Source organism: Rhipicephalus microplus, unplaced genomic scaffold, assembly GCF_043290135.1.
Source record: "Rhipicephalus microplus isolate Deutch F79 unplaced genomic scaffold, USDA_Rmic scaffold_138, whole genome shotgun sequence".
Lineage (NCBI taxonomy): Eukaryota > Metazoa > Arthropoda > Arachnida > Ixodida > Ixodidae > Rhipicephalus > Rhipicephalus microplus.
In genome coordinates this window covers 232,750-238,598 of record NW_027464710.1, presented here as the reverse complement: position 1 = coordinate 238,598, position 5,849 = coordinate 232,750, and the positions used below count along the sequence as shown (strand labels likewise).

Genomic DNA, 5,849 nt, shown 5'->3' with positions numbered 1-5,849 from the left:
GGGCAAAAAACATCTCATTCGAAACTACGTTGACGATGTCAGCAGGTAACCTATTCCAGTCGTGGATTGTTTTTGGAAAGAAAGATTTCTTAAAAAGTTCCGTGCGGCATAGGACCTCTCTTACTTTTCGCTCATGGTCCACGCGTTGGGACCTATAGTTAGGCGGTATTATATATATGTCTCTCTGTATGTTAATCGTACCATAGTAAATGGAATGAAAAAGCTTCAGGCGCAGCTTTCTGCGTCGTTCTACCAGGGTATCCCATTTGAGTTCTTCCTTAGTTCTTGTTGCACTGAAATTAATTGTGTATTGACGGGACACGTACCTCGCACCGAGATTCTGAACTCTTTCAAGTTTAATAACGTCGCGCGCCGTCGTAGGGTCCCACACTACACAAGCGTACTCGAGGACGGACCTCACGTACGTCTTGTAGAGTAGCTCACGTGTGGACTGACTGAATGCACCAGAGTTCCTGCGAATGAAGCCCAGCATTTTTCCCGCCTTTCCGGTTACGTAGTTAACCTGCTTCTGCCACGATAATTCTGGGGTATACCAAACACCTAAGTATTTAAATTCGGTTACTTTACCAATTACAATGTTATTCAGGGTGTAGCAGTAATTTAGAGGGTTCTTCTTTCGAGTGAATGTCATATTGACAGTTTTCGTGAGGTTTAGCTGCATGCGCCACCTAGTGCACCATGTGCTGATTCGATCGAGGTCTTGCTGAATCAGGTTGAGGTCTTCCGTACCGTTAGTGATCCTATAAACCGCACAGTCATCTGCAAACAGCCTCAACTGCGATGTCAAACCGTCGCCAATATCATTGATGTACAATAAGAACAGCAAAGGTCCCAGGACGGAGCCCTGGGGTACACCAGATGAAACGCTTTGTGCCCGTGACCGAACCCCATTTACAACCACGAATTGCCGGCGTAACGTTAGATATTCTTTAATCCATGAGACAACCGCCGGATTTATTTTATATGTGAGCATCTTTTCAATGAGTAATGAATGGGGTACTGTGTCGAAAGCTTTCCTGAAATCGAGGAAAATACATTCAACCGCAAGCCGTTTATCTAATGCAGAAGCAATATCATTTGTGAATTCCAATAATTGGGTAACACAGGAAAAACCTTTACGAAATCCATGTTGGGCTGACGTAATCGCAGAATGAGTATTCAAGTGAGCTACAATACTCGTGAATAGAATGTGCTCCATTATTTTACATGCAACGGATGTCAGCGATATCGGGCGGTAGTTTGAAACGTCGCTTCTAGGGCCGGACTTATGAATAGGGACCACAATACCTGCTTTCCAATCATCAGGAAGAGAAGCTTCGAGTAGTGACATATCAAATATAACTTTCAAGTACTTTGCTATCGATTCAGCGCATGATTTAAGCAGGAAATTGGGTAAGTCGTCAGGACCACACGCTTTAGAAGAGTCGAGCCTTCGAAGCAACGATTCAATGCCGTGTGTACATATGACAACATCATCCATGTCGCTTATCGTTTCAAGTACCGGTGGGACGTCTTCAGAAGGCATTACTGCAGGAGTGAAGACGGAGCAGAAGTAGGCGTTAAAGCATTCTGCCTTGTCAGCGTCTTCGCGAACAATGACGTCACCAGACACGAGTGGAGGGATAGTTACAACATCCTTGCCATTCTGCTTCACGTGCTTCCAGAACACTTTCGGTTTATCTTTTAGTCTTGTTTGAATAGTTCCCGAATAACTGTCTTTGGCAATGCGTGTTGCTTCTTTAACTTCACGAGTTATTTCTTTCAGTTTTTTCTCTGTCTCTTTTGAAGGTTTTCTGCAATAAGCGCGATAAGTTCGTTGTCTTTTTTGTGTGAGCTGGCGCAAGGTTTTCGTAAACCAAGGCTTGCTTCTACCCTGTCTCGCCGTCAACACCCAAGTTAGGACGAACAGCTTACGTAATTCGAGTATTTTCTGCTTAAATAACCGCCACAGCCCGTCCACACTCCTACACTCGGCTTCCGTTTCGAACACTACTAAATAAGCCTGTAATGCTTGATTTATACAATCGAAATTGGCCTTTTTATAATTGTACAGTTTTCTGTTAGCATGGTTTTTTGTTTTAACATAGGCCAGCGACATCGTCGACACGACAGCGTGATGGTCGCTTATGCCAGGAATCACAAGCGTTGACTGAACAAGTTCTGGTCGATTGGTAAGCAGAAGGTCTAAAATGTTGTTTCCCCGCGTTGGGGTGAGGACTAGCTGATGCATAGCATGCAGGTTGACCATGTTCATCATTTCTGTATTGCATATTCCATTAACTGTGGCGGTGTTCGATGCAACCCATTTCAAGTCCGGTAAATTGAAGTCTCCCCCAATGACCACGGTATCTGAGTGAACTTCATCAATCGCACTTTGCTTTGAAGTCGAGTGAGAACATCCGGCGATGCATTAGGGGGACGATAAAAGCTACATACTGTTAAGGCGATGCGGTTCGGAAGTTCTAGTTTGCACAACACTACTTCACTCACGCCAGCATCAACGTCAATCTGGGAGGACCTAATGCTACTATCAATGAGAATGAACACACCCCCTCCATGACCGTTCCCGTCTTTTCTGTAGCAGGTGTAACCAGTTGGAAATACCTCGTGGTCACCAATGTCAGGATCTAACCAGGATTCCGTACCGAGAATCACGGAAGGCTTAACAGTTTCTACTAAGGCGGAAAATTCATCTCTCTTATTCTTTATGCTCCTGCAATTCAGCAGAAGAATACTAATGTTCACAGAACTAGACTGGCACGGTCACTTCTGTGGGGTCACATGCATTGTTGCATCATCGCAGACAAACTTCTGCCCGTTCAAAAGAAGGTAATCGTACCTAAGCATAGCTTTCGCGCCATCCTGTTTTTGTGCTTTTGCATATTCCCACAAAATTTTTCTTTTCTTTCGTACTGCTTCGGAGAAATCTTCGGAAATGCTAGTCGTAGTGCCTTTTAACTTTCTTGCGTTGCTTAGGACATGCTGTTTTTCTTTGAAAGATGAAAATTTTGCGATAATGGGTCTGCTCCTCCCAGCTCGAAAACGCCCCAACCGGTGTGCCCTTTCTATTCCTATAGTGGGAATTCCTAACTTCGAAGAACAGATATCCAAGATCTGTTTCTCACACTCCGCATTTGTTTCGTTGGCTCCTTCGTCGGGTATACCGTGAAAGATGAGGTTGCACCTTCTGCTGCGGTTTTCAAGGTCGTCAACCTTTGAAGTTAGAGACTTCAACACTCGTGCTTGAGTCTCACATTGTACAACGCACTCTGCTAAAGACGATTTCATTTCATCAAGGTTTGTGAACTTAGTTTCAAGGGATTTGATACGATCACCTAGATCGTTTATAGCGAGCTTGTTTGCAGCTTGAACGGTTTCAATAGCATTTAGTTTATCCTTAATTATGCTTTGACCTGCTAAGAGCTGCTGCAGTGTCGCCTCGGTGGACGGTCCCGGATTCACCTCTACGTCGCCACATATTAGCAGAAGTAAAAAATAAAAAGAGAAGCGACGCAGCAAGCGAAACTGTTTCCGCGAACGGTATTGCGTGCATGAATGTGACAGAATGCAGTCAAACAACTTTTGGGGTGAAACCGGCAAGAAAAAGGGGAGCAAGAAAGGGGGTTCCGTATGACTAACCTGCATAAGCAGTAGGAACAGCGTGAAGCGTACTGCTGCAGCCATGCTGGTTTCACGCCCCACTGACGCACTGAAGAGTCCCGCCTTATGAAGCTGAGCGTTATCGTCGAGCCGGTAATCACTCAGATTTTCACTGGCAGGAATCGCACATGCGCCGGATACCGGAACGTCTGGTGGCGTCATCCCGCTGTCGTCATCAGGTGCTACGTTGGTTTTAAGGGTTGTTCCTCGTAGTCCTTGCGTTGTGGCTACTTCCGGTGGAAGAAACGCTGCGGCTTTCCTGGGACACTGTCTTGCAGAAGCGCCGTTAACCTGCATAAGCAGTAGGAACAGCGTGAAGCGTACTGCTGCAGCCATGCCGGTTTCACGCCCCACTGACGCACTGAGAGTGGAGCACGACTGCCTCCGTGGCCCAATTGGCTAGCGCGATCGGCTGTTAGCTGAACGGTTGGAGGTTCGAGCCCAGCTGGCGGTGGTGCGGCGCTTTTTCTTCTTTGGGCTGATAGCTCTGAAGAAATGTTCTGACGGTGGTGAGAGTGGAGCACGACTATCTCCGTGGTGCAATTGGCTAGGGCGATCGGCTGTTAACTGAAAGGTTGGAGGTTCGAGCCCTCCCGGGAGTGGTGTGATGCTCTTTTCTTTGTGCTGATAGATTTGGAGAAATGTTCTGACGTTGTTGAGATTGGAGCACGACTGTCTCCGTGGCGCAATTGGCTAGCACGTTCGGCTGTTAACCGAAAATTTTGAGGTTCGAGCCCTCCCGGGAGTGGTGTGTTGCTCTTTCTTTGCGCTGATAGCTTTGAAGATATGTTCTGATGGTGGTGAGAGTGGAGCACGACTGTCTCCGTGGCGCAATCGGCTAGCGTGAACGGCTGTTAACCGAAAGGTTGGAGGTTCGCGCCCACCCGGTAGTGGTGCGGCGCTTTTTTTTCTTTGGGCTGATAGTCTGAAGAAATGTTCTGACGGTGGTGAGAGAGGAGCACGACTGTCTCCGTGGCGCTATTGGCTATCGCGATGGGCTGTTAACCGAAAGGTTGGAGGTTCGAGCCCACCCGGTGGTGGTGCGGCGCTTTTTTTCTTTTGGCCTGATAGCTCTGAAGAAATGTTCTGATGGTGTTGAGAGTGGAGCACGACTGTTTCTGTGGCGCAATTGGCTTGCGCGATCGGCTGTTAACTGAAATGTTGGAGGTTCGAGCCCTCCCGGGAGTGGTTTGTTGCTTTTTTTCTTTGGGCTGATAGCTTTGAAGATATGTTCTCAGGGTGGTGAGAGTGGAGCAGGACTGTCTTCGTGGCGCAATTGGCTAGCGCGATCAGCTGTTAACCAAAAGGTTGGAGGTTCGAGCCCACCCGGTGGTGGTGCGGCGCTTTTTTTTCTTTGGGCTCATAGATTTGAAGACATGTTCTGATGGTGGTGAGAATGGAGCACGACTGTCTCCGTGGCGCATTTGGCTAGCGCGTTCGGCTGTTAACCGAAAGTTTGGAGGTTCGAGCCCTCCCGGAAGCAGTGTGTCACTTTTTTTATCTTTGCGCTGATAGCTTTGGAGAAATGTTTTCACGGTGGTGAGAGTTGCGCATGACTGTCTCCGCTGCGCAATTGGCTAGCGCGATCGGCTGTTAACCAAAAGGTTGGAGTTCCGAGCCCTCCCGGGAGTGGTGTGATGCTCTTTTCTTTGTGCTGATAGCTTTGGAGAAATGTTCTGACGTTGGTGAGTTTGGAGCACGACTGCCTCCGTGGCGCAATTGGCTACCACGTTCGGCTGTTAACCGAAAATTTGGAGGTTCGAGCCCTCCCGGGAGTGGTGTGTTGCTTTTTCTTTGCCCTGATAGCTATGAAGATATGTTCTGATGGTGGTGAGAGTGGAGCACAACTGTCTCCGTGGCACAATCGGCTAGCGTGATCGGCTGTTAACCGAAAGGTTGGAGGTTCGAGGCCACCCGGTGGTGCTGCGGCGCTTTTTTTTCTGTGGGCTGATAGCTTTGAAGTTATGTTCTCATGGTGGTGAGAGTGGAAAAGGACAGTCTCCGTGGCGCTATTGGCTAGCGCGATGGGCTGTTAACCGAAAGGTTGGAGGTTCGAGCCCACCCGTGGACGGTGTGTCGCTTTTTTTGCTTTGCGCTGATGGCGTTGAAGATATGTTCTGATGGTGGTGAGAGTGAAGCACGACTGTCTCCGTGGCGCGATTGGCTAG

At 47.9% G+C, this 5,849-nt stretch overlaps 1 non-coding gene across 1 annotated transcript; it reads left to right on the top strand.

The window, feature by feature from the left end:
• Positions 1 to 5,090: 5,090 nt before the first annotated feature.
• Positions 5,091 to 5,164, top strand: TRNAN-GUU (transfer RNA asparagine (anticodon GUU)). Its single transcript has one exon. It is a non-coding gene; the product is annotated as a tRNA-Asn (tRNA).
• Positions 5,165 to 5,849: the final 685 nt, after the last annotated feature.